The sequence below is a fragment of the Lissotriton helveticus genome, chromosome 3_1 (assembly GCF_964261635.1).
Source record: "Lissotriton helveticus chromosome 3_1, aLisHel1.1, whole genome shotgun sequence".
Taxonomy (NCBI): Eukaryota; Metazoa; Chordata; class Amphibia; order Caudata; family Salamandridae; genus Lissotriton; species Lissotriton helveticus.
The window spans coordinates 1764091224-1764118830 of NC_136061.1; positions in this window are offsets into that span (position 1 = coordinate 1764091224).

A 27607-nucleotide genomic window follows, 5' to 3' on the forward strand; every position below is an offset into this window, starting at 1 on the left:
AGGCAAGAATTGAGCTCCAGAAGAGAAGCTAGTAAAGGGCATTCCCGACTGTCATTCTCCTCATCCCAATCAAACCACCTTGAGTCAACATCAATAAGCCTACCCTGGACCTCAAGCCCGCCCTTCTTAAGCACTACGCTTTGTCTCACTCAAAGGATAGTGTGGTGATCTGGTTTCATTACATCATTATGCCATGTCATTATATTACCAGGCAGCGTTTGGTTAGCTAGGAGCCCTGCATTTGGACAAGCTTGGAGGTACACTAAGAAGATCCTCCCGAGTCCGCTAATGCGTCAGGTTGTAAATGCATTGAGACAGTGGTGTAACAGGACACGATGGGTCCCTGTAACTACCCTAAAGGGTGCCCCCCTGCACCACAGGAGCTGCAGTGTCTTGCTTTTAACCCCTGTCTGTGCATTGAAGGCCCACAAAACCCATCTTGTGTTTTCATGAAAAACAAGCTATACCGAAAGTATCAATCACACCTTCCACTGTGCCCTTACACAGCCAGGGTTTCATCTCTTTGAGTGTACTTTGAGCAGAGACCCTCCAAACCTACTTTTTAAATATGCTTGACCCAACAAAACTGCTTGAAAATGACATGGCAGCAAAGGAAGACGAGACATTTCTTTTCCCAGAATACAGCCCTTGACAGTTTTACATGATGGCATTAATAAACCAGCTTAAGTACTGAACTGCTTTCTTAGCACATTTTATTGCAGTGAAGATATACAGAGACCAATATGTTTCACTTAATGGAGCTGTTCATCAAAATGCTCGAAGGGAATTGACCGCTTCTCGCATCTTTTCTTGAATGTGGATCCAAATTAATCCTGTTAAAGCTTCTAGAGGTTCCTTACTCTCCAGCTTGTTGGCAAAAAAGGTGCGAGCGTATGAATCCTCAATTGCTAAATATATATCTCATGTGATCGAACCAAGAGGTTAATTATGGAAGGCAAAATGGCATCAATTCTCAAAGAATATACAAAGCAAATCTAGTGGGCGAGAATAGTGCTTGCACTAGGTAAGCAACAATTGTGGGAATACCGCCCAAAGTATGTGGGCTCTTTGAAGGTTCCAGTTCTATGCCATCCTGATGCCTGCTTCCCACCTTCTTTTTTTGCAATGACGTTTTTTTAATTACTTTACGTAAATCCTTCGACTAGTCCTCACCCTGGAGAAGCTGTATGTTGTGTATTGTAGCAAGACTGAAGTGCTCACGCCTAGCATCATTTGGAGAACCCAAAAAGGTCTGCTCGATGTGTTAAATGGACACTATAGATGCATTCGGAATGTACAAAAAGTCTGCATTTAGGGGTGCCAATACCTATCATCCAAAGGCAGTACATGCAGAATACAGTGAACTCCACTAATCCCCACCCAACCCACCTCTGAAGGGGTGAGTGCATTCTGCTGTTTGTTATATCTCTTTTTGTATCTATTTAGTAAAGCACAACAAATCAGGCCCAGACGTGTATCTCGGAGCTCTGTAATACAATGTTATTGCTCTTCACTCTCCCACGGTGGGAAAAGCACAGATCATTATAGGCAACCTATTGACTGAAGTACTGGGAATAAGATTGGGAGAACACAGAACATCAAGAACTGCCAGTATCCATGCCAATCAATGATCAGGTCATTGGCTGTTGCCTCCAGGTTGGGGGTGGGGCGAGCTGCTTTATGAGATAGAGTATTCTGCTCCTCGGGTGAAGCAATGTCCACAACTCAGAGAGGTGGAGCTGGCTTGTTTTATTCACCCTTGCATTTTGCAGCATGACACAGTGCAGGATCCTTACTTTGACAATGCAGGATGCTGGCAGGCAGAAACTGGAGGTGTGGGCCTATCTTCATATCACCCCATAGCTAGACATGCAGTTGGGGTTGGTACCTCAGCAGTCTCCATAAGCAATGGGTGGATGTGGGCCTCGCTAGTATCAGAGATTTGGGTGAAGGTGCTCAAAACCTCCCAAGCAGCCACGGCTCGTGCAGGGCGTCAGGCAGAGGAGGGGCAGGGTGGGGGGTTGTAAAATGCGGGATATGGACGATGTCAGGTAAGTACCGAAACAAATAAATAAAACGAATTTTGTTACCCGTGCTGCATTGCCAAATGTGATGCAGCGCGCGCCACAAAATGCGTTTTTTTTTCTTGGTACTTACCTGACATTGTCTATAATCCCGCATTTTACAACCCCCCACCCTGCCCCTTCTCTGCCTGACATCACCGCCCGGTTTAACACCCTGCACGAGCCGTGGCTGCTCCCAAGTCTTATTACTTCTAAACTCTCGATAGTGCTGAGAAGGTAGGCTGCAAGTACCTTTGGCCATTAGTAAACTATCAGCCTCCAAACATAGAGGAGGATATTTACATCAAAATGTTAGAGCACAGTGTTATGCTAAAATTGGTAACGCCGCGCTCTGATATTTTTAAAACCCAGGGAGGACCCTTATTTTAAAAAAATACTGCTCAGATCTGTGTTTCCCCTAGCACTGGTGCTAAAAAGCTGCCTAGCGCCAGTGCAGGCAACCTTGCGCCATGTTGCAAGGGTGCCTATGCTGCTGGGGCGATTGTTTATGTGCAGGAAGGGAAAACTTCCTACACATAAATAATCATGAAAGGTGATTTGCTCTTCCTATGTATGCTGCAGAATGCGGAGCACACATGCAAAGAGAAAAAGATGAGGAGAAATTATGAATTTCTTAGTATTGCCATTCTAAGACTAGGTATCCACTGGTATTTGTCGCTGCCCCAGCCTTGCAAATTTAGGGCAGTGTCACAAAGCAATGGGTGTAGTGGCGGAACGCCAACTGCAACACCCATTGCACACCCCTTTCATGCTAACTGAAGGGTGAAAAGGAGCCTTATTTACTAGCTGGCGTTAAACCACGTTAAGTGGATTAACGCCGCTTTGTAAATAAGGAGAAAGGGATATCGCCACCACACAGTCACTAACAGTGATGTTCTGTTGGCGATATTGCCTTGTAAATATTCCCCAGAGTGTCTACTTGTCTCCAAGGCCTCTGAATTCCGGGGCTTGTGATTTAAAGGTTTTATTGATCTCTGGAAAGAAGGGAGTGGTTTGAACACCATACCCTCAGAGTTGTCTGGTGGGTGGGCATACAGTTTCTGCAGCCTTCGACGGGCAAAGCAGAGGTACTATGGACTTGAAATTTAAGATTCTAGTAGAGTAGATCCTTGCTCTCTGAGTCTCATAGCCTCAGTTTTGTAGGGCAAGTGGGAAGTGGGCGTCCTTGATTACGGTGGTGGTCTCAGGGCTTCTACAGCCGCGGTCTGTAGTGGGAGTATCTGCAGGGCGGTGACGTGGGAGGGGAAGGGGCAGGGTGGGGGGGTAGTAATCTATGGTTTACGGAGCTTTAAAGATAAGTAAACATATAAATGAATAAAACGAATTTTGTTGGGTGCACTGCATCTCCAAATGCGATGCAGTGCGCGCAACGAACTTCATTTTATTTTTTTATATGTTTACTTACCTGTAACTCTACGTAATCCATAGATTACTACCCCCCACCCTGCCCCTCCCCACGTCACCGTCCTGTAGGTACTCCCACTACAGACCGCGGCTGGGCCCCTATGTCCTCAGTGATGCGGGTCAGTGGGGCTGAAGCCTCCCTGGACTCAGCGGTGAAGCAAGGGAGGAGGACTGCGGCCATTTCACGAAGGTGCATCTCACAAGTGATCTATAGCATTCATAGCAATTGCTACTCTGGGTGGACCTTTGACCCCGAGTCAGTTAACGAGAAGTGTATACAGACACATTAACGTTCATGTCACGTCAAATCATTGCACACTATGTTTTCCTGCACTAAATGAAGCACTGAGAACTAATAGGTTCATTGATTAGCTGACCATTCATTATTTGGAGAAGGTTGATCGTCCTCTTGTTAGGCGGCCATCTTGCGCCTGGGGACATGAAGCTCACGGAGCGGCATTAATGGCCTGACGAGTGCCTGTGCCTGAATTACAGCTAAAAGATCGGGGCTTCATCAGGAGACGGATATTAGCGACACAATGAAAGTAGACATCATGCACACAAGGAGAGGAGAGCAAATGAAAAAGAGCGGCAATAATATTATGACAGAGCCCAGAGGGAGGGAGTGAGCACCAACCCAGGAGAGACAATAAAAAAGAAAATTAGATATAAAATAACTTAAATTGTGTTCTGTCCCGTGTTCCTTTCCTTCATTTTTATTTATCCTCGTCATGCATTTTCCTTTCCATCCTTATTTCTTTCTTTACATAATCCACACCTTTCCCTTATGCTATCGTGTTCTCTTTTTGTCTTATCATTTTCGTAATATCCTTAAAATAATGTAGCCCTCCCTTTTGTTGTCTTGTTTTTCGTTTCTTCCTTCTGCACTTTCTTTCGATGTGTCCATGCAGCCTTCCTTTTGCACCTTTTCTCTTCCTTCTCACCTCTCTGTTTATTCTACAATCCTTTCTTCCGTTTTGCTTCCTTTTGTCTTGTTTTTTTATTCCTTCTTTTCTTTTAAATGTTCTTTCTTTCCTATTCAGCATTTCCCTACGCATTTCCTGCATTCATTTTCATTTTCTTGAAATGTTTCTTCTTTTCCTTCATTCACTTTTTGCCTCTTGCTTGTCTGTACTTGTTCATACATTCATTATATATCTTTCCATTCTCATTACTTCGGCTTACTTAATTTCCATTTTTTGCAATTGCTTTACTTTCTTCTTTCGTACCTCCCTTCGCTTCTTCTTTCGTGTTTAGATTGCTTACCAGTAATCCCATTACTCTTGTCCTCATCCCAATCATTATGTATGATGAATAACATAACATGTATTTGTAAAGCTCTCTGCCGCTGCCGCGCGACACGCAGGGGAGCATGGGCGGGACAGCGCCCTAGTCCCACACGATGGGCGAGAAGAGCTCGTAGCGCGTCATCCCCTTTGAGCCGCCCTCCTCGCCAACAGCCAATGGGAGGGCTCGCCTGGGGAAAGGGGCGTTCCTTTGAGTATAAATCAGGCCCAGCAACTATGCTCGGCCTCTTTTCCCGCGCCTGGGTCCCTAGGCTCTGCGTTCCTTGCTTCGGTTTCCGGCCCGCCCGCCTGAGCGCTGCACGTTGTCGTCCGGTCAGGGATCGCCGTCTGTGTTAGGTGAGTGCCACGCTCTCTCCTCCCCCCCGCCCCAGTCCCTGGGTCAAGCCCAGGCTGCACAGGGGCCTGTGGTTGGATTCCACGGGGGGGGGGGGGGTCCGTGGCCAAATTGCGGTCTCGACCGCATGGGCAGGCGGGTGGCGTGCGGTGGAGCAATTCGAGTTGCTCCGCGTTTTTAGAATTCTATTTCTGTGTGGTAAATGTGCCAAGGAACTTCGCACCCTCAGCGGCTGTCCAGAGACACACAGGAGGCACGAAACCCCCGCACATACCCAACTCTGTACACCGTATTCCCACAATTTTAATCATTGTCTGGATAACGGGCGGTGGAGTAATTTGAGTTGAGGACTAGTGGGCTTAGAGTCTCCTCGATGGCGAGGGGCCGTGTAGTGCGCTGATCGAGAGTGGTGGCCCGTACACGCGCCATTAAGCGGCCCGATGCAGTGAGTACACTGTGGATAATTGTGGCGCCAAGTGGAGCTGTCTGAGGCGCTGCAGTCAGTCTCCCGAAAAAAATGGGTTAGTGCAATTTGTTTATAATGAAACACTTTCCCAGGGGGTTAACTGGCCAGCGAGTGTAACCGCCGCGCGGTCTAAGCAGCTGCGTGGCTCTGCGGCGCGCCTGCTGTCGGGCAGCCGCACGTGGCCGGGGTTCCGTGCAGTCTTTATGTACTGCAGTCCCCCCACCATAGCGAATATTGCGGGGCCTAATGCCGGAGCAACCGTATGGGGTATTACGGGGCTGGGGTTCTTACAGGCCTTAAGCGCCCCACAATATCGGTCATTTTCTAGATCTGATGCCGGGTCGATCGTGCGCGAAGGCGGCTACTAAACAGAGCACGACGGTCCGTTACCAAAATGCATATGGATTTTCAGAATGTGAAGAGACTTTTATTTCCTGCTTACTGCGTACTGCTATATATAGGGTGATGTCCCGGCTTGACCGGGCGTGGTGCCCACCCTAGCTGAGGTCCCTCATCCAGAATGTTACCAGGATTATGTTTTAAACTACAGCCAATGTTTAAAGGCACAACAACTTGAGAGGGGGTGGACAGTGGGAGTTCACACATCCTAAATATTCGCATTTGTTAAGGATGAACAGTAGACTACTTAAGACAATTCCCACTACACCTTGCACGCTGCTAAATTCCAAGATGCAGCCACACATGAGACAGAGACATATAAACCATGACACAGGTTTAACTGTTGCATTTCTGCCACCGATTCCTGGATGTGTATAAACATCTCTCACTTTTAACGACAGTGGTCGTAGGACTTCTAGACACAGGGAGCTTGGATGTTTAATTAATGAAAAGAATCAGATTAGCATCGGGAAATAGGTGCCTCATCAGGAATGTTGCTTTACCTGAACCAAGGAGCGAGAGGTCAGACCATCAGCTACATTTTTCATTAGTTGTGCAGTAGCTGAAATCCATGCGGCTTGCTATCATACCACTTGGGTGGGGTGGGGCATCGAATCACGACCGCTGTACAAATTTGGGAACCCGCTGAAGGAACTGGTGCTCCTAAAGGTGCTACAGCTGGTGTAATGTCCGCAAAGCGGCCGTACAGTCAAGGACATAGCCGGCCTCCTGATGGTGCCATCCGGGGTCTCTTTTGAAGCTGGCTCCGAGCGCACTGGATGGAATAGGTAAGGGGACACCCTGCAAGACATCGATTACACGAGTAACTAGGAAGCCGTGTAGTCATGTAGGGGTCGAAGTGTTCGGCCGGTCTCCGAATTGTGCCGTCGGGGGTCTCTTTCGAGGGTGGCCCCGAGCGCACTCGATATGAGTAGGTAAAGTGACACCCTGCACGGGCCTATTGCAAGCAGAAAGGCTGCCCGGTGCCTGCAATCACCGCAAACCACCTACGTTCATCAGTGATTTTGCGCAGAATTGCAGGATGTCGAGTCTCCTGCGAAACTTACACATGCTAATTCCTTTCCTGCAAAGTCGGGATAGCAGCCCTCCGGCCGTTACGCCCCCCCTCACTCGGCCCCTAATGTTTTATCGGCTGAGTTGCATCAATTGAAAATTGCGCTGTGGAAGGGGGAGGGGGGGGGGCAGGGCCACCGCGAATGCCGCTGCAGCGCGCTTGCCGCGGTGATTTCACGAGTGAGGTGGGGCTACACCGAGATGCATAGTAGCGTATCTGCGGAAATCACGCTGATGGGTCGGTAGCACCATTCGAAAAAAGCGCGTGCATTAACACAGCTGCAATAATTGATTATCAGAGGCTCTAGATGAATTGCGCGAGTCTTTCTATTAGACAAAGACATAATTGCTGTCACCAATTGATTATCAGAGGCTTCCAGATGAATTGTGGGGGTCTTTCTATCACACAAAGACAAATGTCTCGGTCAGATGCCCTTCTCTTCGGGTCGCCTATGGCCCCCCTCTGCTGATGAGATTGCATCTTACAGAAGGGCGTCTCAGTCAGCGCATGGAGGATGCATCCGTCTCCCGCTGCCTGCGAAGGAACTGCGTGTACCCTGCTGGCCCGGTGCCGGTGACACGCTTTCAGGGCCAGCGATGGCTACGAATGGGCCCTGAAGGTGCGTTAGTGACAGCGAACGAGGATGATCAATGGCCAAAGGCGGCTAGTGGTCTGCGGTATTTAGCACCTGACGGGCAGAATATAGACGGCCTGTGACTCAAAGGAAGGCCGCGAATGTTATCAAACCACAATTCGGGGATAATACGATTTCGAATTTGGGAGGGAAGGATCCTGTGTGGGAAGGGAGGAGCACGATGTGGTACAATAATGATCGTTTGTACGGTACCACGGGGTCATCCTGCAGCCTTGCTGGAGTGACTGCAAACACCAGTGGCCGACGGTTACGGTCAAGGTTGCACAGGCGGGCACTTGCCAAATTCTGATGCACCCCCTCCCCTGTAAGTGCCTTCCTCTTTACCCACAAGTATGGGGACCGAGGACGAGGCGCAGTAGATCACGATTCGAGCAGGGTGGCACCTTTGCGAGTATCAAAGCAAACAAATGTATGAGATAGCAAACAGTGTGTTAAGAGAGAAAGTGACGTGTGCATGTGACAAGAGTACCGAACACAGGCAGAAAGAAAATACCGCAGCAAAAGGCAGACCTCAAACCGCAAGAACACGCTGGGAATGCGCTTACATAGTCATGAGGTGGTTGAAACTTGTTCCTTAAGATAATTCTTGTGATTTGATTATTATGCAACACGACTATAAAGGCATTCCCGAATAAAACAAGCTGTTGTGGAGAGAAGTATTCATTTTAAAGGAAAAAACAGGAGTATCAAAAACGGAACTTCAAATTCGGAGTAGCCTCCCTAGTGCAGACTAGGAAATCAAAACTGCATGATTTCCTTCTTTCCGCTGTTCCTTCCGGAAGTAGGAAGAATTTTCCTTTGTTTGTAACATAAGAGAACAAAAATATAAATTTTAGCAACAGATTAAAGTGAAGTCTATCCAGTATGCAAGTTTCCTTTATTCTTAGCTCAAATACTCTTGATAGGCCGATCCACGTAACCCCCATGGCCATCTATGCGTGTGGATATGCAATCATATAATAATGTTTGCTTGTGCAGAAGTTATGGTAGTATGCGTTTGCTAATTTGTTTTCAAGAAGAAAATATAGTTCCCAGGAGAATATATTGCCCAATCGGAAATCTCTTTCTATGCTCTGCCCACTTTTGTGGTCTCCCCTTCTGTTGTATTCTTGCCCGTTCTGGCTCCCGGGTTGCCTGTTCTCTGTGGTGTACCTTCTGGTCGCACTTGATTATCTCCTCGGTGTACGAGCATAGTCTATTGCACGACGTCCCCAGATGTGTCTGTAAAATTTACCTTTTGTCCCGGATTTGCACCTCCGGTTGAATATCGTCTCGCAATTTACCCTTTGTCCATGCCAGTTGGGCACCCTTTAAGCGACGAGCTATAGACTGTGGCTAATCTGCCATTGCCATATTGCGTGGCCACACCCCTCACCAGCACCTTTAAATGGTGGCCATTTTACTTTCTTCTTTTACGGTGTCCCGTATGCTTACAGTAATAAGATACCCGTCACATCAAGTGCTGAAAACAGACATATCGGCCTTGCCCCTGTGCGTGGAATCCAAGCACAACCAAGCATGCTGTACTGTGGTAATACGGTAATATTGCAGGCAGCACTTCAGGGTGAATAATAAGGGGATTTAATGTTGATTCACTTCCTTCAACACTGCCTTCTGGTAGCTGAGCAGGTCAAGGTGGAGTTGTCCTTACTACATAGTTCAGCGGGATTAACCTACCAAGTACTCGTTGCTATCTCTCTTTGCAGTTTCCTTGTTTGAACGCATGTGGGACCACATAGAATGGACTAATATGAAGCAGAGTGAATTTCCATGAATAATAGGAATAGGAACGCAGGTAAGGTGAAATAAATATAGTGATCTGAATGGGACTTTATGCTTTGGCTTATCCCAATTGTGTGTGTATACAAGCTAGTTCATTAAAGGTAAACTGGGGCTAGATATTCCTCGTTTATAACGGTAAACTGAATGCGGGATATTCACGGGGTTCTTGGAATGGAGTGGCATGCCATAAAGTAAAATACAATCCAACAAAGAAATTTGGCAATGGAACAAGACCAAGATTATCCTCCCTTTCTGTTTAAATATGACATGCCCCAATTTAAGTAGGGGTGTGTCTATGAGTAGGAAGTAATAGACGTCACGCTAAGTTACATTACCCAATAACATTGCAGGTGAAGGCCTGCTCGGCGGCAGTAACTAACATCGTGAAAATGAAAGGAATCAATTCAGAATTCAGAACATCAAAGACCACACATTTGTGTTATAAGGGAGTAGTGTAGCAGCATTTGTGGAACGAACTTGGTCCATCTAACCTTGGAACATATTCGGAAACATGTAGCACGGGTTGCAGAATTGCATTAATTTCCCACATATCAACTTAATTTATTATAGGCAAAACCCCTGAAAACTGATGGTTCAGTGGGTCAGATATGATAGTTGTGCAGCAGGTGAAAGTTAAATTATTGAGCCGAGGAGAAGTTTTCATATTTGGCTTGTCAGTTGCGCTGCTCTGCCTGACCTGCATACAATGAGCACAATGAGCATCAACCTTTCAAAGCGAATTGCCGGGTAGCCACCATGGGCGGAATGCCACCACCGCGCGAACCAGCTCATTCGCGGCTGGGCCTGGTCAAAACAACCATGTGTCACGAGAGGCTCTCAGCCTCTGCCGACCAAGTTATTGAATCTGAAATAGCGCGGATGCGAAGGGCATTCCCACCCTCGATAACATGGAACTAACAAAAACGTATATTCTGCAATTATTGTTCAGGCGAGGTAGTCCGAAACTGATCGAATGTTAATTGCAAATGGCCAAATAAGGTTGGCGTTTTAAACCACTAAGATGGCACCACATGACCAGTGTTGATGCCAAGAAAGCTCACCACAGGGACCATGTAAATGAGAATGTTTACTATAGCAGGTTGCATCATTATTCAGACGAACGTTGTAGGCGCAGGACAGCCCCTTACAGAGAAGGAATTGTTCTAGCACACCAAGTACACCAGCAGGAGCACAGCCACCTTCTGGCCCTCACGGCAAAATCAAGTATGCCATGCATGGTCGGCAAATACGTCACCCTGAGTGGGGCTCAATAGGTACAGATAATGACAGGCGAGAGACTTTACGAAATTGACGGGTGAAAAACGTACAAAAACAGACAAGTTGCATGAGGCAAGAGGACAATTGTGATTAAACGTAATACAGGAGGTAGCAAACAGTACAACAGTGTGCAGTTTACAAGGGATAATACAGTATAATTAGAGGTAAAGACTGCAATACATGCCAGACACCCAGGCACAAGAACAGGCAATGGTGGCAATTGCGCACGTGCAAAGGTAAACAACACGTGTGAAATAGCAAACAGTGTGTTACAAGAGATAAGTGGCGTGGCAGGTACCAAAGAATACCAAACACAGGTACATGGAGAGCACTGCAATAATGGCAAACACTTTAAACAGAGAACTGGGAATGACATTTGACGGTTACGGGCATCTGCTAGTTTGTGCCCTAACAAATCCCAAGTAAAGATCTTGCAGTGAATTGCCTGGACATTCACTGTCATGATTATTACAGCTACTGTGCCCACGCAGCGAGTATATGTTTTTACTTCAGGATAACGTTCATAATACCACCACTTTGCTGGGATGAATATTACTGGTTTTCCATTATCAGCAGATACAGTAAGGTTGCCGATCTCCCTTAATATGTCCGGATAGAATCAACTAACTGTATCCAAGGAAGCTCTGTAAGAGGTGGGCTTTTAACGAAGGGCGTGGCCTAAGAACAGTATCTACGCAATCCCCATTAGAGGTGCGGCTTATGTAACTAAGGGCGTTTTTACGCAATACTCATTAGAGGTGCGGCTGATGTAACTAAGGGCGTGTCCTAAGAACCGTTCTAAGAAATCTCCACGAAACAGCGTCAGAAAGTAGCTAGGTGGGTGGGGGGGCTCTGTCATCGACGGGGGCCTCCCCCAGAGCTGTGGCGGAGTACAGGGCGATCTGGAAGCAGATGGACAGTAGGGGTACCTCTGCGGCAGAAGGATAAAGTCTGAAAACCTCTGCCTCGCACAGTAAGGGTGCCTGAACCAAGAACCTGGAGCCGAGGGGGTTCCAGGAAACAGCGTCGGCGCCCCGTTAGTCCTTCGGGCGGTCGGGGGGCCTGAACCGACCGGGGGTGTGTCTCATCGCTCCGCCCTGACAGGGGGGGCGGGGTGTAACGAAATAAAATGGTAATTTACTGCACCGTCTGAGCATCGACTCGCCGTGCAAGATGGCTCCTTAGGCATGCGGGTCAGCGAGGGGCTGCCGCATTGGATCGCCTGTAAGATGACCCACCTTATGCTACCTGTTGTACGAAATAAACCTGCAACAGTGCTTTCCCACAAATATGTCTCGTGAGTTTTCCTTGGTATATAAGTGTTAATGTGCGCAGAGCGGAGCGAGCGCTGGCGGTGTGGGCACTATGCCGCTGCCGCGCGACACGCAGGGGAGCATGGGCGGGACAGGGCCCTAGTCCCACACGACGGGCGAGAAGAGCTCATAGCGCGTCATCCCCTTTGAGCCGCCCTCCTCGCCAACAGCCAATGGGAGGGCTCGCCTGGGAAAGGGGCGTTCCTTTGAGTATAATTCAGGCCCAGCAACTATGCTCGGCCTCTTTTCCTGCGCCTGGGTCCCTAGGCTCTGCGCTGATCCCACCCTGAACCCTGACCCAGCTGCAGAGCGGAGGGCTAAAGATGTGAATTTGTTAATGGTCATGTTTTGTGTTGCAGGCGGAGTCACAGGGCGGCTTGGAAGCAGATGGACAGTAGGGGTACCTCTGCGGCAGAAGGATACAGTCTAAATACCTCTGCCTGGCACAGTAAGGGTGCCTGAGCCAAGAACCTGGAGCCGAGGGGGTTCCAGGAAACAGCGTCGGCGCCCCGTTAGTCCTTCGGGCGGTCGGGGGGCCTGAACCGACCGGGGGTGTGCCTCATCGCTCCGCTCTGACAGGGGGGGTGGGGTGTAACGAAATAAAATGGTAATTTACTGCACCGTCTGAGCATCGACTCGCCGTGCAAGATGGCTCCTTAGGCATGCGGGTCAGCGAGGGGCTGCCGCATTGGATCGCCTGTAAGATGACCCACCTTATGCTACCTGTTGTACGAAATAAACCTGCAACAGTGCTTTCCCACAAATATGTCTTGTGAGTTTTCCTTGGTATATAAGTGTTAATGTGCGCAGAGCGGAGCGAGCGCTGGCGGTGTGGGCACTAGTACCACCCAAGGGTATCAGAGTGCTGAATAACAGATGTTTATTGTTACCCAACTCAATGGTACTCATATCAAAGCATTAATACTTTGACCCAAACAGGACGTAAGAAGCCTCCAATACTGCAACATTCAGTGACTTTAGTAGTGAGACTTTATCAACATGTTGAAGTGAAGACTGAGCTAAGAACATCTAAACCAGCGGAAGCTCCGTCATGCCTTGAAGATGGCACTGGTGAATGAGTGTATGAGAGGAAGCCGAAGTGGCTGCACTTCAAGTCTCAGCTAGTGGAACACTGCAACACTCTCCTCAGGGTCCTGTAGGGGTGTCACATGCATCGGACACATAAGTGTGGGGTTAGGAGGCACCTAAAGGCACTTCGTTGGTTAAGTATGAGATACGCAAATGAACACATCAATTCAGCTGCGCAATAGTAGCACTCATTAATGCTATGTGTTAATAATAATATTAATCCATATTTGTAGAGTGCAAGCATATCTACCCTTACGGTTTCAAGGTGCTAGGGGCAGTCAGGGAGAATAAGTGAGCTATTGCCCAGAGTCACATGGTGCTGAGCTGGGCTGCCTCTGGCAATCTAATCGTGAGCCCTGCACTCCGAAGTCAGCTCCTCTGGCCGGTATGCCACACCTCTCCCTTTGTGTTGACTTCGGAGAATAGTTTAGTCAATCAGAACTCTTAGTATGAAGGGGCAAAAAGCTGAGGGTTGACATCATTCTAGTATCGGAGGTAGGCACATGGAACAAACAGAAAGGAGTCACATTTAGACATCTGTATTGGATGAGATCAGAGACGGGTGATACAAGTCCGAGTGATCACAACCTGTTGTAAATTCCTCCCTAGAAGCTGCCATTTTGCTTTCTCTTTGTGCTCTTGACTTCGGTTTGAGTCCTTCATTTCATAGAATTCAATACAAAGCACCTAGCGCTCTATGCAAATGCTGTTAACCACTGTTAACGCCCTGAGAAGCAGACAATAAAGCAATTGTATTAAGCACCAAGTGTGTTTCCTTGGCTATATTAATTATGAATCTTAATAATTCGATTCACTATAAAAGTGGGGATAGCAGAAGTGAGATAGCCGGCATATTGGCTACAATGCCAGCACAGGAAGGAGCATCACAAATCTTTCGAACCAATGAGAGGCCATTTCCCTTTTTTCTTGTAAGCACACGCATGAAGCGTGTTAGTAAGATGTGATTAGAATGCGCAAATATCACCTCCTTACATTTTTTGGGGTCTATTTTTTATTAGGTTTTCTGAAAAAACACAGCATAAATAACTTCCAATTTTAAAAGGTCATGGGTAAAATATTTCATACCATTTAAATGAATATAAAGGCCTTTTATAATAAACAGTACATCAGTTTTAAACTCATATGATACATGAAATACATCCTAATCAATCAAAACCCCCAGACACTAACTACGGTAGTATCGAAAACAAATCATTTGCTTATGAGATGTGTAGTATAGTTTCACATCTGAAGAAACTTTTCTAATGTCACTTCCTGTTTCAAAGATTGAAGGCAGGTCACAAAATGGAGGACAGCTTTGTACGAAAAATGTGTACAACATGTTAGAAACGAGAGGGAAAGGAGTGCGACGCTTGTCAAGCTATGGCGTGGATGTGTTTTCCAGGAGCTGCAGCACGGCCCTCTCTTCTACGATGGCTGAAGGCGAGTGGGTGAGGCAGAAAGACACTCGAGGACCCAGGGCACTCCCAGGCTGGTCTATGTGAGCCTCCTGTAAAAATTCGTGACTGAAACTGTGAAGGAAGAGCACATTGCCCTGCGGTGCTCATATTGAAGATGGTGAAGGCGGGTGTGGAAGGCCCTAAAAGAGCGGAGTCCAATGGAAAATGGGCTCTAGCTCTTCGTTCAGGGTAGTTCACCCAGTGGTAGGGAATGTGAGAGAAGACTCTGTGAAGGTCAGCACTGGAGATGAACCTGGACCACCCAGGTAGGTCTGATGGGCTGTGGCCCTGAAGAGACTGAAGGAGATGGCACGAGCAGGGCACACTTGCTTGGGGCTAAGATGTCCCATGCGGCACCCATTGGATGATTGCCTGGCTTTCCTATCCTTGGTAGCTGGCACTCCCTAAGATTTTGTGCTGAGGAGGCACTTTTGCCTTTGTGGTCATGCCCCAAAAATAGAGGGAAGAAAGGAAAAGAGAATGGGGTAAATGAGGACTTTTTGCACCCAGAATATGGATCTAGTGGGGAGAACACTAGGGATATGGACCGATGAGCAACGGATCATGAGTCTCTCATTTTAGCTGCATTTGCAGAGTAGGATAACAAGCACACACCAGAAGGTGATTCAGTAGATATTGCACTGCTAACTGTGGACAAGTGACCTGCAATGACCGACGGAACGCTACAAGGGGTTGCGGCACGTGCCTCCAGGTGGAATCTCGAACCTATGATCTGGAATCACTAAAAAAGGAGATAAATGTTTTCAGGAACTGTGCTGTCCCCACAGTGCTCATTACAAAAACAGTGGACCCCAGTAGTTTGGGCGATCAGGGTAAGAATAGACACAAACTGGAATAGTATTTATGTCCTTTGTCCAGCCGGACAGGAATTTATTTGGCGATGCACACAATCAGAAAGTAATGTCAAGGGGGCACAGCCCGTGACCCACAGTGAACAAGACAAAACAACAAGTATAGGCAAGAACGAGCAAATCGGTCTGTATAGTTATAATCAGTGAACAGATTTGATTGTAATTTCAGTGACCATTGTACATAGTATTCACAAGCATATTCAGTACATATGATCCTATTGTGTCGACGACGTTTCGATGCCGAAAAACAAGATAAATGGCATCATCTTCAGGACAAATATATAAATCATGTTTGTCTTGGAATTATAAACAATTGCCTTTCATGTTACATAAAAATGACATTAGTGGGAAAAAAATGAGGGAGAAAAGGGAAAAAAACACAATGTAATTACGTGGCCAGGCATGTTTAAAACAAAAAACACACGGTGGTGCATTTTACTAGTCGCACATCAAGGACCGTTCTTTTGCTGGCATGCTTAGTGCTGGAGCAACGATGTCAAACTGTGCACTTAAACATCGGTGCAGTGAGTTAGGCGCAGACGACGAAAAAGGAAGGAGAAGTGATGGCGCAATGCGAAATGCTGTTGGAATTAAAAAGCCAGAGTTCCTAATGGGAACCAGTTCAGAGAAGGGGCGATTAAAAAAACAAAACGTTGCATATGGCGCAGTGCGAGACAGTATCCAGAATAAAAGTGAGAGGGTCCAGAGAGACTGGTGCATTAACGATGACTAAACAGTGTTGGATACAGGGTTGTCTATACAGGGAGCAGTTTTATGTAACCAGCATGGTGACATATGAAGGTATTATCACAGCAGATCCTAACCAGGTATACAATTGTCTATACAGTGAGCAGTATTGTGTGAACTGCGCGGTGGCATTCAGGGAGAAAGTTAATATCAAGGCTAGTCCTTAGGGTGTGGACAATTATCTCTACAGTGAGCAAGTTTGTGTAAACGGCACCGTGATAATAGAGGAGAAGGGTATTACCAAGACAGATCCTTAGGCGGGGAGGTAGTACAGGTCGAGAGAAGTGGATCGATTTGGACCTATGGAGAAGGTGGCCTGGATAAGTATTGTACAGTCATGGTAAATTGAGCGTTAGAAAAATGAGCATGGAATAGTTACCAATGATAGCGTGTATTTCAGATTATCCTGCTTTTGAGTCAATTAGACCATCCAGATCACGGCTCGCTGGGGAAAGGAAGCATGGGCTCAGTCAAAAATGTGTGACAGGGGGGCTGGGGTAAGGTTAAGCGGGTTAGGGTGGGTGTACTTACAGTTATGCCGGTTGCAGAATCGCAGGACGCGGCATCTCTGGCGGGGATCGCTGTTGGGCTGTTCTATGGGAGCCGGCTAAAAAGACATGTGGTCTGGAAAAATAAAGAAGGGACTAGCGCTACCTGTGTGGTAGCCATATTGGAATGGTAGTCATGCAATTAGTACGCGGTGGCCATCTTGAAGTGGAGAATGAGATAGCATGGGGCATGTGATTAAAAATAACAATAAAGGAGAGACTAACGCTTAGCTTAGCGGTTCAAAGGTTAACTAGGACGTGGTGGCCATCTTGGAGTGGAGAATGAAAGGTGGTGAAGTGGTAGTGGTGGTGATATAAGTGAAAATCAAGACTTAAAAACAATGTACATTCAAAATATCAAGAGGGGAAACAGATGATCACATTTGAGAAAATATTTTCTATCCAAGGACAGAGACAGAACATTTCTTTGGCACAGTAATTTTTCCTACCTAAGTAGTGTGACACATCCGCACCACGTGGTGGTGGTTTGATCTGTGTAATAATTGTCCAAGTCAAGTCTCTTTCATTGTGTGCATTTTCCACAAAATGTTCCACCAAAGGGGCGTTTTCCGTGTTGCATCACAGATCAAACAACCACCATGTGGTGCGGATGTATCACAACTACTTAACAAGGAGGAGCTGCATTGGATACTAAGGACCAACAGTATCCTTATGGGCCTCAACCGCCTTGAGGATTGGACAACCCTCCTCTAACTGAAGGTGCAAACATCCCCACAATATGCCTGGTTTAAAATCACTGTGTCAAAGAAAAATTACTGTGCCAAAGAAATGTAGTAAGCATGGGTAGAAAGTATGTAGGCTTTCTACCCAGAGTTCAAAGGGGTCTTTGGTATCTAAAGGGACTGAGATTGCCAAGTTGGGCTGCACACTCAAGCAAGAGGTGATCCTCCTTGAAATTAACAAGAGGAGGAACACAGACTATTCTATGGACGGTATTAATCTCCCCCCATTACAGTCGGGCTATGAAGCGCAAAGTCAACTTGAACAGATAAAGAAAGACTTGATTCAACAAAAAATTGAGATGTCCTTGTGGAACAGAAGGTTTACAATAATGATTCCCTCCATGTCTTTACTCGGGGTGTAGCTGCCACAGCCTTTGTAGAAGCAAGACAGGGTGTTGAGGCAGGATTTTCAGGGTCTTGAGTTTGTTGAATTACAATATTGTGATCTCGGCCCAGATTACAATGTTGGGACACCGTTGCGGAATGGCAATCGACCGACATCAGGTTGGCGGTTACGACCACATCACTTGGATGTAACTGTGCACACAGTGCAGTCGAAAATAAACATTTTTCTTTGGGAGTTTGTGCGGCGGGCGGAAAATGCCTGCAGCACATGCTCCCATAGAAAAATGGATCTTTCAAACATCCCTGCACCGTGTGGCACGCACCTCATGGTGTCTGCCACACTGTGTAGGGATGTTTAAGGGGGCAGGGCCAAATGCGAAGGGTCAGGGGGAAAGGGGCCCTGCTAGGGGTCCCCAAAGTCAGTTTCTGACAGCCAATCAATATGTCCAATTGATTGGCTGTTGGAAACGGACATCATATTCCGGATTGCGGAAATGCCGTCCTTTAAGGATTATGAGGCCTTTTTGACTGGCTGACGGGCTCCTTAAGCCCCTCGGAACCATGTCGGATTCCCCGGCCGGTTTAAACTCCGACCTCCATAATCATAATGCAGTGGTCAGACTTTAAACCTACAATGTCGGTTGGAAATCCTCAAACCAGAGGTCAGAGGCTTTCTGACCAATATTGCAATAGAGGCCCATAGTAATATATCCTTCTTGCCTCAAGCAGAGTCAGGCATGATGTAGTCACTCATTTGTAGGCAAAGGGGGGACTTCAGGAATTTTTTAAGTCCATAGTTGAATGTTGATTTTGCCATTAGTGAAGTTTCTGTGACATCGATCAAGCAATTTGAATCGTCCTGCTTTTCTCCTCTCTACCCCACCTCTGTTCCCTGCTGAGTGCACACATGTAAATGTGATACACTGATGAAGATAGGAGCTGTTTTTTTTTCTGTGTTACACCATACATTTCTCTTCGTGGGCTCACTGAATTATTGGTGAAGTAACTATGTTGGTAAATTGTCCATGTTTTTATGTGTGGCATCAAATGTTTGTGAGTGTAACTCCCAAATAAAGCCTTGTATCTCAAATATTCATAATATATTATAACATGAACCATAGAATCACAGCTGGAGTTACCAATGCTGGAAAACCACGAAAGATTGAAATTGGAAAAAAAATCAAATAACACAATTTCCTTCAGCCTTTGCCTTATTACTGAGACCCAACCATGCTGAGAAAAAATAGCTTTGTCAGAATTGGTCGTATTACTTGGCAGGTCATATAATATCAGGTTAAAATGAGCTGCTCACAATAAATAACTCCAATGACTTTTCAAATTACGATTCACAGGAATCAATTTTCGCAGCGCAGAGTCAGGCATTTTGGGATCGGAGAAGAAGCTAGAAAGAAACGCTGGCACAACACAATGCTATATTAATGTGTCACTAACTCATAACAATACGTGCTACTGCAACTTGAAAAAGTTACAGTGAACAAACTTCCACCGTTCCTTCCTGTCTATGGTGGTCTCAAAGTGCCCATTGAAAATAACACACCCAGGCAAGCAACCTAGATAAACAATGTGATGAGACCCAGACAACTGAAAATGACATGAAACAGCAAAATAGTATCTGTTTTTAGAAAATTCTTAACGTTTTAATAATTATCATATACATATGAATAAAAAAGTTTTACATACAAAATATTTATACATAATAAAAGTACATTGCATGGACAACAAATTATATAAAAAAATATTTAAAAATGGTGCAAGTGAGGTAATGACGAATTCTTCTCTACGCGTTTCGACAACAAGTGTCTTCGTCAGGAGATTACCATCAAGGGGCTTTTAAAACAATCTGACATGGGCACGGACGCTGGTACTGTAGAACAATCACTGATATGTGTTGTCTAGTGAGTAGTAGCCCCTGTATTTTAGAATGTTCTGTGGCAGCACAAGTCCTGCAGGGGGTGGTATTCTAACTGGAGAACACGCCGTGAAGCTTTCTTCTCTTGAGTCACAAAAGGTCTTAAAGCTGTTTAATAGACTCTGTAGGCCCACTGGTGTCTTAGAGATCAGGAGAGTATCATCTGCAAATAAGAGGGTAGGTGTTTTCTTTCCTGCCAGGGAGGGGGCATCCGCTGGATTTTGTAGCAGATGCTCCACCACACCGTTGATATATAACGAAAACAGTGTGGGGGCCAACACACAACCCTGGCGGACACCTCTATTTACAGGAATACGTGATGTCTTTTGTCCGTGTACTCCCCACCTGATCTGGGCAAAGTTGTCTACGTGGAATTTTATCAGCATGTCTAGCAGGTAAGGGGGGATGCCCAATGTGTCGAGGACACTCCAGAGCTGCTCTCGTGGGACCAGGTCAAAGGCAGTCCTGAGGTCTATAAATGCCAGGTATAGGCTGCCTTTGCCCAGTACAACCACTTTCCAATAGAGCACCAGCAAGCGGAGTGCTAGCTCGATTGTCCCCGTACCAGTTCTAAAACCTGCTTGGAAGTCTGACAAAACCTTGTTCTCTTCAATCCACTGCGTGACTCTTCCTAAGACAACCTTGCCTGCCACCTTCTGGGAACTATCAAGGAGGCTTATGGGGCGATAGTTAGCAGGGTCGTCCCTGTCTCCTTTCTTAAAGACAGGGACGACTTCAGCTCCCCTCCAAGAATCCGGTAAGGCCGCACCAGCCAAACCAGCATTCATAACGGAAGCAATAAGTCTCCCCCACTCGGCCAGGTTAAGACGGAGTAAATCCCCTGGAAGGCCATCCGGGCCCGCTGCTTTATTTGGGACCTGGCGCTTAATCGCCCACTCTACTTCTTTACATGTGAATTGGGAATCCTCCTTGGGCTCCGATTTACCCAAGGCGTGCTGGCCCACCTCATTCGGGACATAGGGCTCACTCACTGCATAAAGCTTAGAAAAGTGATCGAACCAGGCTCCCTCAGTTATATTGCACGTTATGAGCGAGTCCGTAGGTTTATCCTTTCTTCTTATTACGTCCCGAAAGCATTTAGAATCTTTCCTAAGGCTGGCTGCCAGTAGATCCTGCCAAAACTGGTTCTCGTATTCAGCCTTAGCCTTTGCCAAGATCTTTCTATAGTGGCGCCTAGCACAGCTAATCTGAGCCCCGTCCTTCGCTTTTACCACCCTAATCAATTCTTTTTTGGTGACGCTACAGTCGTACGAATACCAACCCATATTACACGTTGGCCTACCATTCGCGCTGCGCCTTGAGCCTGAGGGGTGAGCCACAAAAAGTTCTCCCAGCGCGGTAATCGCATCAAAGAATAGATTAGGAACTTCAAGGTCACAATCAATGGGTCCTAATGAGTCTAACCGCGTTGCGATGTTGGTCATTATAGTTTTGGCCTCCCAGATCTTGGCATCATTTGCCACAAAGGTGTTCCATTTTAACCGTCTGGCACAGTTAGAAGGGATTACTTTGTTAGTTGTTTTCTAGACGGGAGAAGTTAGGGCAGATGGAGCACCCTCCACGAGGGAAGACAGGGACAGGAGTAGAGGATTGTGGTCACTAACGGGGGACTGCATAACTTCCATATCGGTTAGGTGTGCCCAGAGCCTATGGTTCAACAGTATGAAGTCAATCCGCGAGGAATGACCCACTCTATTGTACGTATGAGCTCCTAGCTGGTCTGACTTAGTTCTACCATTGGTGGCCCTAAGGCCATGTTCCAGGCAGAGTACATTAAGATCAATAACATTTTGAGACCAGCTTCTGATAGGGGCTAGCGAGAGAGATGGAATACCTCTTCTGGCATCATCCTCCCAAGTGCCCAATATATCTTCGGTAGCCAGAGGTTCAAATGTGCAGTTAAAATCCCCTACAAGTATCACTAAGGCATCGGGCGCACAGGAACTAAGGCCCTCCTCAATACCCGTAGTGGACAATGTTGATTTTCCACCCTTTGCCCCCCTAACATAGATGTTAAAAACTTCGAGGCTACTCCCCCCCTGTGGCATTCTAACAGAGATTCTCTGTAGATCCGGTGACTCCTTAACTATGTGTCTAATGGTGAGGCCTAGCGAGATGTTTGCCCAAATGAGAAGACCGCCAGAAGGACGGCCTTTCCCTGCTTGCGATTGTGTTGCAGAAACAAAATAAGTGGTAAACCCCACCTTATGACATGGTTCCAAACACCAGGTTTCCTGGAATAGGCACAACCCGAATTGTTCAATAAAGAGATTCCAATCGGGTATGTCTATATTCCGGGCAAGGCCTGCTATATTCCAACTGAGTACCTTAAAGCCCTCCCTTGAAACCCTATTTAGACCATACACATGGTCATTTACGGGGTTGGCCAAAACAATACTAGGAGTGGTGATAGGGACAGCAGTGAAGGAATCAACCGTCGTTGTTGCAACACTCTCCGTTACCAGCTCGGCTGCCGGGGAACAGAATAGCTCTCCACCCTCGGTCAACAGCGGTGATGGAATACAACTGTTGGCCAGTTCTGGTAAAGATGGTTCTAGGGGAAGGGGTCCCTCTAGCTGTGGGCAGCCTGTTGCAGGCAACTCCCCGGGGAGGCAATTACACTTGATGTTGTCGTGAGAAAGGACCACCTGCCTTGATTTGTTACTGGTAATGCGCTCAAGGATTGTGTCCGCTGATCGGAATTCGTGTGGTCTATCCTCTGAGGACAAAACCCTGTTTTCCGGTGCATTATGGTTGTGGTGAATACCTCGAGAATGCACAGCAGTAAAATGCTGGAGAGGTAGGGACAAGTCCTCATAAAAAACTGTGCAAGGCGCATTATTAGTGAGTCAATCGATATCTTTAAGGCAGCCAAATCTATTGTGGGTAGGTGCCCCATCCCATCTCCCTTGTGTACCCTGCCAGCAGTCTACTGCATCATCCCATGCATGTCTTCTAGACAATGGCCAATTCCCCCCATTTTTGGGGCGTAAAAGCGGAGGATAGAAATACGTTAGGGATCTTGCTACTATGGTCGAATTCCCCCCATGATCATTCCATGTACATATGTGATGTGCTGTATAGAGGTCATCAAAGGAAACAATTATACAATCACCTGGGATTGATTTGGGAGAGGAGCCTACCCATGGTACCCTCCGAACCATGAGAATTTTACTTCTCAGGTGAGCAGGTAACGGCCTATTTTCATTAAGCCAGTGTGTTACCTTGTTTCTTAGTGACCCATAGTCTTCCTGCTGATGGTATGCAATTTCTGGGACGCCTGTCAGCACCACCACATAAGGTCTAACATCTGGGGGGAGCTCGACATAACCCCCACGATGCTTTTCCTTATAGTTTACCCCCTGCATCTTTGGATAGTAGGACTTTTGTTGTTTTGCCCTTGTAGGTGGTATGGCCTTTGTAGCTGGAGCTGTTTGGGCAAGTGGTTGCTTGGGTGACTGCTTTATGCCATTAGTATTATTACTTATGGTTGCCTTAGAGCGGGGTTTAGGGATGGGTTTGGTTACAGGGATCAAGGGTATATGGACTGTGGATGGTAATATGGGGTGGACTGGGTCAGGTATACTGCTCGGTTTGTGATCAGTTAAAGTAAGAGTAGCTAAATTTAAAATACTTTTTTCTGTCTCAAGCAGTTGATTTTCTATACACGTAAGCCTGACTTCCAGAGGTGCTAGAAGTTTTTTCAGCGTTTCCCAGACAATCGTTAAGAATTCCACATCCCTACCCCCTATCACACACACAGGGACCCCTTCATTCTCACCATCAATAACTAGATCCTGTACCCCCTCTGAACCCATCCGACTAGTTTCTGCACTAGTTGTACTGTTGGAGGCCACAGGTGGTAGGGATTGGGGAGGGAAGTGGGAGGATATAGTGGAGGCCCCTCCTACAATAGGGTTAACATTTGTAAAAATCTGGGCCTTTGCAACCTTCGCCTTCTTCCTAGAAAAGGCAGATGTAGTTTGGCGCTTCCGTTTCGAAACAGCCACTTCTTTAGGTGGAGAAGGATTCTTGCCTCCCTCTCCCTTAGGATCAAAAGTTATGTCAGTAAAGGATCCCTTTACCGGCTCCAACACTCCCAAGGTGGACGAGCATTCGAGGGGCGGGGAAAGTAATGGCCCCCCCATCGGGGCAGGGGGTGGAGAGACCGGAATCCGGTGGACAACTGCCTGTGTCAGGGCGGGAGCAATACCTGTCCTACGATCGGGAGTTTTGGCTAATGCAAGGTGGCCTAGGGATGACTTCCTCGCTACGGACAACTCCAGCGATATTCTTCTGGCTGCATCAAGGTCCATAGAGACTCTTTGCTGCATTTTGTTAATTTCTACATCAATGGCAGTATTAGTTCTAGTGATGAAATCATCAAGAGTCCCGTTCATCTTCCTACCTTTAGCTGCCCTGTTTCTAATCTCACGTACAGACATAATGCCTATACAAACAAATCAACAGGGATTAGTAGGAAACAAAAGGCAAAAGTTTAAGAAGCAAATGAATAGGACCAAGAGGAGAGGCCCGGTCCGGTCTCTTCCGTTCTCTAACGGCCTCAAACGGCCCGCTCTTTGCCCGGTCTTAGCCCCGAGCTGAGTCCCGCGCATGCGTCCCGCGCTGCGGGACACAACGACCAAGATATAAGAGTGGTAACGGGCAGTGGGCGGAGCAACAGGGAGAGCGGACCGGAAGATGGATGGTGGTCAGGCAGGGACTCCTGGGAGATGGAGTCCCTGCAACGCTCGCAGCCCCGTTGCGTGCCTCTACCTGGGTCTAACAGTACCCAGCTCCCTCGGTGCGTCTAGCTGCCTCTGTGTCCACAAGCGATGCGGCACCCGCGGAGCGGGTGCGGCGAGGTCCGATGTCCGAAAGGATGCAGAATGTGACTCCCCTCCAGCAGAGTCTTCGATAGTGATCCCACAGATTAGGGGCACGCTGTGAGTTTAAGAACCCTCAGGTAGGCAGCGGGCGGAGCAACAGGGAGAGCGGACCGGAAGATGGATGGCGGTCAGGCAGGGACTCCTGGGAGATGGAGTCCCTGCAACGCTCGCAGCCCCGTTGCGTGCCTCTACCTGGGTCTAACAGTTCCCAGCTCCCTCGGTGCGTCTAGCTGCCTCTGTGTCAACAAGCGATGCGGCACCCGCGGAGCGGGTGCGGCGAGGTCCGATGTCCGAAAGGATGCAGAATGTGACTCTCCTCCAGCAGAGTCTTCGATAGTGATCCCACAGATTAGGGGCACGCTGTGAGTTTAAGAACCCTCAGGTGGGCAGCGGGCGGAGCAACAGGGAGAGCGGACCGGAAGATGGATGGCGGTCAGGCAGGGACTCCTGGGAGATGGAGTCCCTGCAATGCTCGCAGCCCCGTTGCGTGCCTCTACCTGGGTCTAACAGTTCCCAGCTCCCTCGGTGCGTCTAGCTGCCTCTGTGTCCACAAGCGATGCGGCACTCGCGGTGTGGGTGCGGCGAGGTCCGATGTCCGAAAGGATGCAGAATGTGACTCCCCTCCAGCAGAGTCTTCGATAGTGATCCCACAGATTAGGGGCACGCTGTGAGTTTAAGAACCCTCAGGTGGGCAGCGGGCGGAGCAACAGGGAGAGCGGACCGGAAGATGGATGGCGGTCAGGCAGGGACTCCTGGGAGATGGAGTCCCTGCAACGCTCGCAGCCCCGTTGCGTGCCTCTACCTGGGTCTAACAGTTCCCAGCTCCCTCGGTGCGTCTAGCTGCCTCTGTGTCCACAAGCGATGCACGAGGTCCGATGTCCAAAAGGATGCAGAATGTGACTCCCCTCCAGCAGAGTCTTCGATAGTGATCCCACAGATTAGGGGCACGCTGTGAGTTTAAGAACCCTCAGGTGGGCAGCGGGTGGAGCAACAGGGAGAGCGGACCGGAAGATGGATGGCGGTCAGGCAGGGACTCCTGGGAGATGGAGTCCCTGCAACGCTCGCAGCCCCGTTGCGTGCCTCTACCTGGGTCTAACAGTTCCCATCTCCCTTGGTGCGTTTAGCTGCCTCTGTGTCCACAAGCGATGCGGCACCCGCGGAGCGGGTGCGGCGTGGTCCGATGTCCGAAAGGATGCAGAATGTGACTCCCCTCCAGCAGAGTCTTCGATAGTGATAGATAGAAGCTTTCTTCTGATTATAAAAATGATCTCCTTGCAGGTAGTGTAGCTGAGATGTGAAGTGATTAAATGTGGAAAGACCTTTTGACCAGGCAAACGAAATCTGTTACTTGGGGTCCGGATGTCTATGGTAAGAATAATGCTCCGGTATTTAGACGATGTGGAACCCCTGGTATTTTGGTCTCAAAGTGCCCTCCATCAAAATGGCAGACCAAAGATCAACAAAATGGCAGACCAAAGATCAACAAAATGGCAGACCAAAGTCTGACGTGGAGACACGGTTTTGAGGAGTCCTTAGAACTGCATGACTGCTTCATATAAAACCCAGTAACACAGCAAGTGATGCGAGGAATATAGTGGGCTTACAAAAGGAATACTTATTGGAAAGAATCTCATTTCATTCCCACTATACTTGGAAGGGGATTTCATAGGACTGAGTAGAGTGGGCATTCTGTCTCGAGAGTTTCAGAGTGGGTTCCTACAAGGCATTGGCAGAGTGGTTGAATTTTAACGCATAGGCTGATTGACAATGCAACTGATTTCTTGGATACTAGATCATAGCCAGGGTCAGACTGGACCAGAAAATAGGGCTGGACACCAAAATAAAAGTGTCCCCCATCAGTGAATTAGATAGCTTAAAAAGTGGTCCATGTTTGCAAATCGGGGTGGTTTTGACCATGTAAAGACACGCTGTATACGTGTTTTGCAAGGTACGGAAGACTGCATGATTTTGAGATTGGAGAAGGTAATGTTTGCTTTAATATCAGGTAAACCAACAGTAAAAACCAGCCCAGCAGGCCATAATAGTGCCCCACAAATAGCCAAAAAACAGCAATTAATTGTCAGACCAGCCCTTAGGGCACTGCCTGATTGCCCTATAGGCCATTCTGACCCCCTCATTGTTCCGCAGTGCTGCCTCGTTATACACAAAAACTCTTTTCCCCTCCCACTCTCTCTCAAACACTCTCTCTTTCTCTTTGTCTCTCTCCAACACACACACAAACACACACAATCCCTTTTTCTATCTCTCTCTTTCAAACTCTCTGTTTCTTCCTACCTCACTCTTTCAAACAGTCCCTCTTAAACACACACACAGTCTCTCTTGCTCTCAAACACGCACACTTCCTCTCTTGTTCTCCCTCTTACAAACACACAAACACACTCTCTCAAACACACCCACTGACTCTTTCTCTTTTTCCGCTTAACACTGTCTCTCACTCAAACACACACACATAATATGTCTTTCTTTCTCTTTTTCAAACTCTCCGTTACTCTCTCAAACACACACAGACACACTCTATATTTCTCTCTCTCTCCCTCTAAACGAAACCCACACACCCTTTCAGTCTCCCACAAACAGACACACGCTCTATATTTCACACACACCAAAGCCTGGAGTATACCTATGGTCTCTTCATACATCTCTTTTTTCTTCCATTTCCATAAACATACCTAGGTATCTAAATATGGGAGGGCTCCTGTCCACACAGTTATTAAAAATGTTGGATCGTCTATACACATCTACACGCTATTCCTTGCAATCGTCTACACACATTAACCTAATAACTACTCATTTTGGGGTTCCGGAGTTGCGCGCCACTCCCCCCAAAAAAGCACCTCAATGTCTC